Here is a 12,203-nt window from a genome sequence, read left to right as displayed (position 1 = left end):
ACTGCCCCTCTGTTCTGCTGAATTCAAGACCAGCCAGCCCATTTTGGTCATGAGTAGACTCAAAGTTTGGTCTTGGGCTTTTCAGTCTTCAGAATTGGAATCAGGCCAAAAAGGCAGATATCTGGGACTCGGAAAAAGCAGTAAAGATAGGGCTCTTTTATTCATTCATCAAACCTGTCTGTGCTTTGCACCTTGGCTGGGTCCATTTTTCCTTGCAGAAGTTCTTTGTGGAAGGATGAATACCAAAATTAGTGCCCCTGAAGAGGCAACACAGATGCCATGAAGTTTCAAGGTTGGATGCCTGTGCCAGCCAAGAGTAGAGAGCAGGAAGAGAGTGGAGCCAGGAGAGGGGACTTCCTGAGGTGACTCGTTGGTTGAAGATCAAAAGGCAGGTGGGATGTAGCCAGGCAAGAAGAAACACTCAGGCAGCTGTATTGGTAAGAGCATGGAGCCCAGCAGAGCAGGGGAACAGGGATGAGTAAGGGCTGAGGCTTAGTGTAAGTGTTGGGAGAGATGTGTGGCAGGAGATAGAAATTGATCCTTGAGGCTCTGGGGTGAAGAGCTGAAGACTGGAGAACAGCAACCTCTACATTAGTCCCAGAAGACAGGATTTGCATGACAGCAGAATGCTAGAAAGAGAGACCAAAAGCTTCTTATACCACATGGACCAATCTACATATGCCAGGGCAGGCTCACAGCAGCCTCATGAGTCTAGTTCCAGACCCCTCCAAGAGCACTGTTTCCTGAATGCTTTGGGTTGGCAGGAGAGTTCAGAACCTGGTCATAGGTCCTTGGTGTCAAGCTCCAAGAACTCCTATTCTCCTGGAATTCCTGGGCCAGCCAAGGAGCATGAGCAGAGGAAAGGATCCCTAAGGAGGAATCCTTGCATCTCTACCCCTCTAAGCTCATCCAGGAAGACATCACTATTGTCACCAGTTAATAAAGAAATCTAAGAGTCCTAAAACTTTTGCTTGGCTGTGCATCAAAAGCACAAACAAAAGCTGTAAAGACTATCCTAATACACTATCAGGAATAGAGAAAAATAACGGGAAATAATCACAGAAAAATGAAGGCAGGATGAACCTGACATGAAGGGTCAGTCACACAAGGACAGAAGCAAGGCAAACACAGGGCCCATGCAGTGGAGGATGTTTGTTTTTGCTAAGGGAGCCTGCTTTCTTCAGAGTGAGGGTCAGGCATGATCCAGGCCTCAGCCAGGGAAAGACAGTGCAGTACAAAAACAAAAGGAGATAGTGCACAAGGTGGTGGAGGCAGAGATCTGCTGAATTCCCAGACTCCTTGTTATAAGGAACCTCAGGGACATGCTGCAGGAGAAAACACAAAAGTTGCCTCCTATAGCAGCACAAATCCAGGGATGCTTCCCAAAGTAAAGGAGCAGCTCCCCACACCTGACCAACCAGTCACATGTGGCCCAAAGGTTCCTAGAGTCAGGGCTCCTTTGGAAGGAGGCACAGGTTGTTGGAAACATGAGATTTCAAGAGGTCCCTGAGGAAAAAAATAAAACAAGACAAAAAAAGCCAGTGCTTGAAGGGTCTAGATTTTTCAATCACTTGAGCCATGCTAGCTCAGTGGCCTTCTCTAAGCTAATCAATGTGATCCGTTCTCATAGGATGCCAATATCCCTCAAGCTCTCAAGGAACCAGCACACCCACATGTCCTCTGCTCAAACCTCAGAGATCTGAGTGCCCAAGGGAAGTGGGGCCAGACTCCAACCCTCCTTTAGTCTTCAGATACCACACATAGCACATTTGATCAGCAAGTGCAGATATTAAGCACGGGCTAGAAGTGAAGAATATCAATTCTGAGGATATGATAAAGAAACACATCATAAACACCTTTGTAATCCAACCCAATCATTTTTAAATGAGGCTTCTGAAGTCCAGAACATAAGAGAGACTTGTTCAGACAGTGAAGGTCAAAGACAGGCTAGAGATCTCCGAATGTGTGTGTGTGTGTGTGTGTGTGTGTGTGTGTGTGTGTGTGTCAGTCCTGGACCTTGAACTCTGGGCCTGGGCACTGTCCTTAAGCTCATTTCACTCAAGGCTGGCACTCTACCACTTAAGCTACCGCACCACTTCTGGTCTTTCTGTGATTAGTTAGAGATAAGAGCCTCATAGTCTTTCCTGCCCAGGCTGGTTTCAAAATGTAATCCTCAGTTCTCAACCTCCTAAGTAGCTAGGATTTCACAGGTCTGAGTCACCAACAGCCAGCCAGATTTATCTTATATTCTTATTATTCTATTCTATTATATTCTATTTTGGTGAGCCAGGCTTATTGAAAATTTCCTATCCCATGTTAAGCCATTCCACTAAGTGCATGTAACAAAAACAACCCAATGGCAGCCACCATCAATAGACCACTGACCATGGACCTGGAATTTGACAAACTTTGAGTCATCATGAGGACCTTAAGAGAAAGTGGACACCATCACTATGAGGACACTTGGGTTTAACCATGCCAATTAGTGTAGATGGCTCACACCACTGGGCCTCACATGCAAGTCATCCAACTTGGTACTCAGCCCTATATACAAATGTCATGACTCCTGGCCTTTACAACAACACTACTAGTTAGTACAGTCTAAAACTTTTTCTGCTTTGTATGAAGGTGATACACATTTGGTGGGAAATCATGCTTTTGATTTTGTCCTTGGATCTTTCTCTGGGATGCTGATATGGTATGTAGTGCTCTCTTGTGCTGCAGGGCAGTGACAGGAAGCTGAAGCTCACAGTCAGCCCTGTGATCACATTCCACACTGTGCCAAGTATTCAATGTGTTTGCACCAACGATGTTTTCAGTTTAGATTGGGTCCATTGGGTGGACCCCCATTGTATATTCAGGCGCATCCCTATTATGGTCTCTATTTTTATTTATGAGAAAACTAAGGCTCATTTGACGCAAGATAGCCATCCCTGTTCACAGAACTAACAGGTGACAGAATGAGACCCTTCTCCTCTTCTTGCATCAGTGTGGCAGATGACTGGAGCCCCCCTGCCTCCTGGGAACAGGGAGGAGGAACATCAGGAAAGGACCTTAGGGAATGCCGGCTGGAGCTCCACACGCCTATAGACCATCTTGTTGGTCCAGGCTGACACAGCGCCACCTTCTGGAAACCCAAGGTTGTGTGACCCACTTTTTTTTTTTTTGTCAAATTTTTATTATCAAACTGATGTACAGAAAGGTTACAGTTTCATACGTTTTTTTAAAAAACAAGTAATGTACAGAAGGGTTACAGTTATATAAGTAAGGCGATGAGTACATTTCTTGTTAAACAATGTTCACCCCTCCCTCATTTTCTCCTGCTTCCCCGCCCCGCCCCACCCCCACAATTGTCACCCTCAAGTTGTAAAGCCCATTGCCAACATAGAGTCTAGTAAGTATCACTATTGCATTGGTTCACACTTTGTCCCACAGTTTCTGTGATTCCCCTTCCCTTCTGAAAATCAAATAAACTTATACACGAGACGAAAGGTACAGAAATAAGAAACATTGACAACAGGGAACAAACCAAGGCGGGGGGAGAAAGAAAAATAAAATAACTGCAAACATTTCATTATAAAAATCTCTAGATTTCATTTTGGTAAGCTTCATTTTATATGGTCATAGGCACCTAACTATTGAGCTATTGTGATTCTTTGTTAAGAATATCATAGACATATTCTAGTTATTGCAAATGAGGGAAACTATGCAGCCTCTGTTTCTTTGGGTCTGTCTTGCTTTGCTTAGTATGATTTTTTCCCAGTCTTTCCATTTCCTTACAAATGTGGCAATGTCATTCTTTCTGATGGAAGCTTAGAATTCCATTGTGTATATATACCACATTTTCTTGATTCTTTCATCTACATTGGGGCATTTGAGTCGGTTCCATATCTTAGCTATGATAAATAATGCTGTGGTGAACATGATTGCGTCAGTAGGCTTAGCGTGGTCTTGATTGTGGTCATCTAGGTAAATGCGAGGAGTGAGATTGTTGGGTCATAGGGGAGCTTTATGTTTAGTCTTTTAAGGAACCTCTATACGGCTTTCCAAAGTGGTTAAACAAGTTCACATTCCCACCAACAGTTTAGTAGTGCTCCCTTTTAGCCACATCCTTGCCTGAATCTGTTATTATTAGTTTTCTTGATAATGGACATTCTAATTGGGGTGAAGTGGAATTCAGTCAGGCCTAACACACACATTTAATGTACTAATGATGACTCATTTATTCTTCTCTAATTAAGTCTTACACCTATTTGCTGCTAGGCTTTTGCTCATACTATTTCCCCACCAAGAATTCTCTTTCATCCTCCTCTACTTTCTTCCTGTGTGGGTGTGTGTGCCCATGCGCATATGTGTGCACGTGTGTGCACATACTAGTACTGAGGCTTGAACTCAGGGCCAGTGGACTGTTCTTTAGCTTCTTTCTCCAGGCTGGCACTGTACCACTTAAGCCACTCCACCATTTTCAGCTTTTTGCTAGATAAGTAGAGAACATAGTCCCACAAATATTCCTGCCTGGCCTGTCTTCAAACCTTCATTGTCAGATCTCAGCCTCCAGACTAGCTCTGATTACAGGCATGTGCCACCGGTTCCTGGGGCTTCTTTTTCAAGCAATGCACTCATTCTTCAAAGCCCACGCTGCCCAGCTTACTCTCAAGGAACATTTACCATAGTTCTTCATGTGAAATGAATCATTCAATGCTTGCAGAAAACACTACTTACACTTCATTCTCTCTTTCACATGGGAGCCTGACACATCGTTCCAATGGGAATAAGTTCTTTTCTTGTAGTTTAGGGAGAAAAGATGTGGTTGAGTTCAATCTATGCCCCTCACTGCACCAAGCACTGTCCCCGACAGACAGTGACAGCTTATTCATGTTTACTGGATGTGAATCACAGAACGTTCAGAATGTGTACTCCCTGCCTGTCCAGAGGCATCTTGGGTTGACAGGATGCAGTTCAAAGACCAATTGCTGCCAGTAGAGGCTAAGCGCCTCTCTAGGCAGCAGATGCATGACCACAGCCTGACCCTCCCTGGAGGGAGTTCCTAGACACCCATTAGTAAAACAAGGTTATAACTAAGCAGTAGTGGGTTGATAAATGTTTAACAATTGGATCTCCAAGAAAAAGAAAGCCATGGTCTGTAGTTTTTGCTCATTTCTAGGGTAGAAACACAAATATATTTGCTGATTTTAAGACACTAAATAACATCATTGAATGCCATTTAGGAAGAAATACTAACAGGCTCCTGTGAGCAAGTCAGAAATATACATAGCTATTCATGAAGATATCCCAGTTTAGCTACAGTCTCTGCATAATATTTCTGATGACACTGTCCTCCTATATGGTCTTGTCCTGTCTCTCCTCCTATCCCTGCCTGCCCCATTTTATTGTAATATCATCATCTTCAATGGGGAAACTTTGCATCTGTTTGTATACTTGCTTCTTTGGCTCTGTCCATTCCCAACACACACCAACCACGGTGACCTCACCACACAGACTGATCTTGCCACTCCTTAAGTTTCACATTTCCAGAAGCTTCTTATCTCTGTTAGTATCAACTCCACATATGACCACCCTCCATGAAGCCATCTGCAATCCAGTCCTGCTGTGGGGCTTTGTCACTTGGCACTCCTGGCTCAATCATTATGACAGCATTCAGCTTGTTGTACTGAGTTAAGCTTCTCTTTGACTCCAAAACCTTTGCATGTTATTTACCTCCCTCTGCAATGCTCTTTCATTTCCACTGTCTTATTTGGCAATAATTATACAATCCTCAGGCCTCAGCTCAAAGGTTTCTCTCTCAGAATCCTGAAATGCCTATCCCATTCTCTCTATTATTATCTACTATCAAATCTAGAGTTTCAATTTATGATGTTTATCTGATTTGTAAGCATGCATTAATTCTATGACCATTGGTTTAACATAGCTTATCTCCCTAAGCCCACATCAGATTCTTTCAGCATCAGTATCAGCATGGAAATCAATGTGAGAAATATGTAAACTAAGCATACTGATTAGATAATGGTGATATGTCCAGAGAGATAAGCAAAATCTTCATGGATGGCCTTCCCCAGCATTAATCTTTCAAAATGAAGATGACCCTTGGCGAGAAAATTGGAGATTGGCAAGAGGGGCCACGGATCTTTCTCTGCAACTATGACTTTGGCTGTCTCAATCTTGGGCCTTGAAGTATTAGGAAATCTCAGTCTATGGTCTGAGTACATGCTGGAGAAGTGCCTCTCCATGAAAATGGTTTTCTTTCATTCCATTTCTTTGGAAAGCCATGGTTTGTTCCCAGATTTGGATATAGAAGATGGGCTAGTGTTGCCTCAGTAATGGATAGAGCCTTGAACTTGAATCTCTAGCCCCGTTTCAGTTTGGAAAAGGAGATGTTTTCTCTATATATTTGGATCTAACTGATAAATAGCAAGAACTCCTGAGACCAGAGTGACAGTGGTTGTGTCAAGCTGCAGAACAGAAGGCTGAATCTTGCACCCAAGACAATAGCTGGATCACCTGGGCCACTGGAATCACCCACCTGCAGGGACACCATCATGGCCAGCCTTACAGGATCCGGTCTCAGTTCATATGAAGCAAAAAATGAAGTCATTCAGATCCAGTACTTGTCATTTCTGGTCCCTCACATACACACTTGAAGGACTTCAGATCTGTGGGGCTAACCTGAATGTTGAACTATAGCCTAAATTGCTCAGACAATAGCCCTGAAAGAACCATGCACACGCCTGGTCAGGGTAGCTGGTGAGAAGTGAGGATAGGGTAAATGGATCAGGACACAGTGAGGGAAAAGCAGAGATGGGGAAGGGAGTGATGAAAGAGTGTGGACCATTTAAGTGTGCCAGGAATCGAGACAGCACCAACCCAGCCCTACCCCATGGTTTGGCTCCAGCTCACAATTTGCCAGGTGAAGTGGTCTCCCTGGCCTCCAGTTGGCTTGTCAATCTCCATCAGGGAAGTGAAGCTAAAGGGAAAACCAAAACTTCCCAGAGGCTGCACAAGGATCCCATTCTTCTCTCATTTTACCCCAGCAACCCAAATTCCTTGTCTACTCCAAATTCCTTTGCCTCCTCTTCTCTGAACCTCCCTGATTACCCAGCCCATTTTCCTTAAGGGCTATCCCACGGTTTCTGCAATGTAGATGATTCTAGGTCTTTCTCCAACTCAGATGGCTCCAACAGCAGGATGAATATGGAAAAGAACAGACAAATTCCAGCTTATAAAGATCCAAGTTACAATTTTTCAACTTTATAATGGTGAGAAAGACACATGAATTCAGGCACTATTTTGATTTTGGATCTTTTCCAGGGCTACCCATAGGCAATACAATGTTTTTTCTGAGAGGCTGAGTGCAAGGAGCCACAGCCCCAGTCAGTCACTCTGTCAGAAAAGGAAGCAACCATCACACCACAGTATGCTTCACTGCTCAGTGAAGTATGGGTAAGCTGGGTGTGTTCACTGTCAATGTGCCTTGCCAGATTCCTAAGTACAGTGCTACTATCAAGATTTAGCCCTTCATAAGCAGAGGAGCACATAGACAGAGGATCCTACTTGTGTTTATCATTTGTCCAGAAAACACAAACTTTATTAAGGATTTATAATCATTGCTCCCACTATGTCATAAAGTCAGGTTGTTGTGTCCAATTGCCACATGGTTTGTGAACAGTCCAGAGGGGAGAGTGGCTCGAGCACAACTGAGCCAGTGGTAGGAAAGATGGGCACTCTCTAATTCCTGAGGTTGTTTCAGAATATGTAGAGGACATGTAGAATTAAGTAGAAATTTTACATGACATTTTAAGTAATAAAATGTTTATAATACAGTGAAACAAAATGTGGACAGACCATGAAATTTTTTGTACTTTAAAATGATTGTAGATTTTCTAAAAACTGAGGATTTCAAAATGTGAATTATACATATTTCTCAAACAAAAATATGTTCTACACACTTTCTGTGGTGGAATTGGTTAGCCTAATAAAACTACTAGTATACTCTTAATTTTTTTAATTCTGTCCCAGGTAAACATAATATTTGAGCAAGATTTGTAAATAACTGTCAAAAATATGTGCTAGACAATTCACAATAGCCAAAATATGGAAACAACCCAGATGCCCCTCTACAGATGAATGAATCCAAAAAATGTGGTACCTATACAGAATGGAATACTACATAGCGATTAGAAATGATAAAATATTGGTATTCGCAGGGAAATGGTCATAACTTGAACAAATAATGTTGAGTGAGACAAGGCTAGAACACAGAAAACAAAGGGGAATGATCTCCTTGATATATGACTGTTAAGGTGGGGGACGGGGGAGGGGGGCACTTCAGACCAGGTCTGCGAAACAAAAAATTTCTTGTCAAATGGTATTTCCCACAGGTTTGGGTCAGCGACCTTACATTATGTAACTAAAATCAAACAACTACTAAATATAAAAAGGTCTAAAATAGACCTCTCAGTTGTTCACAATAGCTCAAAAGCTATATATGTATTATCATATAAGACAAGGATAAGAAAACTCTATTGTTGACATTATATTTAAAGTTCTAGATGAATTTCCTTTGGTGTATGCCACAGGGCTACTGTATATGTTTTTGGTACACTGGGTATTGTATATATGCCTACCTGATCTAGGGAAGGGAAAGAAAAACGGGGGTGTAAGATATCACAAGAAATGTACACACTGCCCTATTATGTAACTGTACTTTTGCACAACACCTTGTCAACAAAATTTAATTAATAAATAAAAAATATGTGCTAGAGTAGAAACAATTTAAGAAAAAAAATGTTGGAAATGTTTCCACCACTGGATGATTTTAGAATATAAAATTTTCAAAAATTATATGTATAATATCTTTTTTTAAAGAAGTCTAATATTTGCACACTTGAAAAACTTACCAACAATTTCTAACCTACTTAAATTTTTGTTCCAAAAGAAGAGCTTCCGTAGATCTTGAACCCATTTGTTAAAAATATAACTTTTGATTAGTTCACAGGAATTGACATAAAGGAAGATGGAAAGTGACTAGCTGACTACATGAATTTTAATAAAAAAAAAAAAAAAACCTTTACCTAATTGCTGGTTGGGAATTTTTATTTAAATGGGCACCTTGAATTAGTAAGCATGGCCAGCATGGTATTTCTTCCATTTGGATCTGTGTGTCTTTTTAAAGATTCTTTTCTCAGCTCTCACAATCATTTAACCTAAGTGTTTTAAAAATGAGCTTAGAACTAAAACTTTGACTCTAATGCTCTATTATGAAAGCCTTGAACTAACATTAAAAGATACCTAAATTCATTTCTGTAAAGCTAATAATTTTGAGTGAGAACAAAATGTTCCTTTAATATCAACAAATAAAATTAATTTTTCATTAAAAGTAGCATTTAATTCACATTTGCCACATCTCTTTAGTGTCTATCATTTAGTCTCTCTGCATTTCATTGTTTTTTTGTTTGTTTGTTTTTGTTTTTGTGCTTGCTGATGAACTACTTTCTCAGCCTTTGGCACTCCCTCATTAGTTTCTATTTTTGTGTACAAAGTATCCCAAAGACATTGTGTGTTCAGTTCCAGACAAACTGCAATAAAGTGAATATCACAATAAAGAAAATAAGCAAATCACACAATATTTTTTGGTTCCTACCTCATATCAAAATATGTTTAGCAGGACACATGGTGGCTCACACCTGAAATCCTAACCACTCAGGAGGCAGAGATCTGAGGATTGCATTCCAAAGCCAGCCCGAGCCTGAAAGTCTATGAGACTCTTATTTGCAACTACCCACCAAAAAGTCAGAAAGAGCTCAAGTGGTAGAATGCCAGCCTTGAGCAAAATAGCTAAAAACAGTGTCCAGGACCTGAATTCAAGACCCAGGACAAGAAAAAAAAAGTTATATTCAGCCTAGCACTAGTGCCTCACACCTGTAATCCTAGTTACTCAGATAGCAGAGATCCAGAGGATCAAGGTTTGAAGCCAACCCTGAGCAATTATGTCTAAGAGACTCCATCACAAGCCTGGATAAGCCAAAAGCCAGGCTTAAGAGGCATGACTCAAGTGATAGAGTGCCAGCCAATCAAGTGTGAGACTCTGAATTCAAACTCACCTGCAGAAAAAACATTATTTATACTATATTTCAGGCTATTAAAGTGCAATAGAATTATGTCTTAAAAATGTGTATACCTTAATTTAAAATACCATATTGCTGAGTAATGATAAAGATTATTTAAATTGTTGGGAAAAGAGCAATAATACATTTGCTTGGTGAGAGATTGTCACAAACCTTGAGTTTGTGGTGGGAAATGCAATATTTGCAAAATCCAATAAAGCAAAGAACAATGAAATGAAGTATGCTTGATAGTTTATCCTGAGTATCTCACTAATACAGAAATGGATATGTATGATTTATAGACAAGCTATCAGAGATGGAAGAGCTGATAGGGACACAAGATCAAAAGTGTAAATTACGTACAGGCACCCGTGGCTTCTAATCCTAACTACTCAGGCAGCTGAGATCTAAGGATTGCAGTTCAAAGTAAGCACAGGCAGAGATTCTTATCTCCAATTAACCAGCAGAAAGCCAGAAATGGAGCTGTGGCTCAAGTGTTAGAATGTTAGCCTTGAGCAAAAAGGTTCAAGTGCAGCACCCAGGTCCCGAGTTCAAGTCCCAGGACTGACACACACATATGAACAAAAGTGTAAGGCAACACCTCTTGATTTATGTATATCACTATACCAAAATATTAAAGCTGAGTGCAGGAAGAAAGACAGAACTTCTCCACCACATCCAACAGCTGCCTTTAGCTGTCCAGGAAGTGTTTAATGAATGGAGGGATGACAGGGAAAAGGCAAGCAGGAAAGAGTGTATACAATTTTGGAGGAGACTGAGAAGATACATCATCTTCTCCTCTTTGGATCTCAGGTAGACTGTGCTCAAGTCATAGCTTTGCCACCAACTTGTTTAGTGACCTTGGTAAGGACTCTACAGAGACTTTCTCCTTAACTACAAAATTAAGTTTCCCAAACTTGGTACTATACGGTATGTGTGTTTCCTATGATTTTTTTTATATTCCCTATCCTCTCAACCTGGTTCTTCTCTCTTAAGGAACTCATTTTTCTTACATGCCTTATCCTAAGCAATAATAGCCTGAATTTGTGGATCGATGAGACAGTCATGTCATATACTATGAAGCATTAAAATAAATATGTAGCCATTGAAAGCTGAAAGATTTGTAGGTTTGTTGCCAAAAATGTTCTTATTTTTTCTTAGAAAACAGGGGTCTGGGTGGTATTCCCAAGGTCCACAACCTGTCAGACACTGATTCTACCAGTGAAATGCTCACACACACACCCCCACACACACCACCTTGGAGGTCACCATGTCTGAGACTGAGCCCTTTCTGTCCTGCTTTGAGAACAATGCTTGTGTCCCATTGGAGTGTGACCTCAGATTTGGAGGATAAGAGTGGGATCACTTCCATTTCAGCCCAACAAGTTCTGTGTTAGTGTCAACCACCCCAAATGAGCAGTGAGAGCTTAAAGCCTTATTTCTACCCACCAGCACGGTTGTTATGGCAAGAATTGTCTTACCAAGATTGGAAAGATAAAAGGACTGAGCCATGTGCCTAGAGCCAAAGAACTGGTTTCTAGGTCTAACATACAAGTGATTTCTTCACAGTGTCACCTTGGACAAGTTACCTTGCTAGTCTCTTCTATCTCAGAAATAAAGGATGAAAAGAAATATGTCTTTAATTTTTTCAGTATTAAGGACTGAATTCAGGCTGTTGCACTTTCCAAGCAAGCTTGAGTCACATCCCCTGGTTCTTTGGCTTTTTGTTTCCTTTTCAGATAGTATCTCAAAATAACTGTACCTGGACTGATTTCAATCCTAACCATGCCAATCCTAACTATGCCTCTGAAGTAGCTGGGATTACAAGGATACCATAAGAACATCCAGCCAAACAGCTGCCCATAGCTGCTGTTCTTGGAGTACATATCACTTCTTTTATTCATTTTACAAACACTATGGTCTTTACATTTAACACATGTTGAAGATAATCCATCATCAAACAGTATGGTATAGTAGGAGGTAGAAAAAAATAAATCAGGAGCAAAGAGATGAGAAGTTTCAAGAGTTCAAAATTCATTACTACCAGAATTGCAAATTCCCAGTTATGCTTCCTATCAGCTC

Source organism: Perognathus longimembris, chromosome 20, assembly GCF_023159225.1.
Source record: "Perognathus longimembris pacificus isolate PPM17 chromosome 20, ASM2315922v1, whole genome shotgun sequence".
Lineage (NCBI taxonomy): Eukaryota > Metazoa > Chordata > Mammalia > Rodentia > Heteromyidae > Perognathus > Perognathus longimembris.
The sequence above is the reverse complement of the archived record's forward strand: the minus strand, read 5'-3'. Positions refer to the sequence as shown.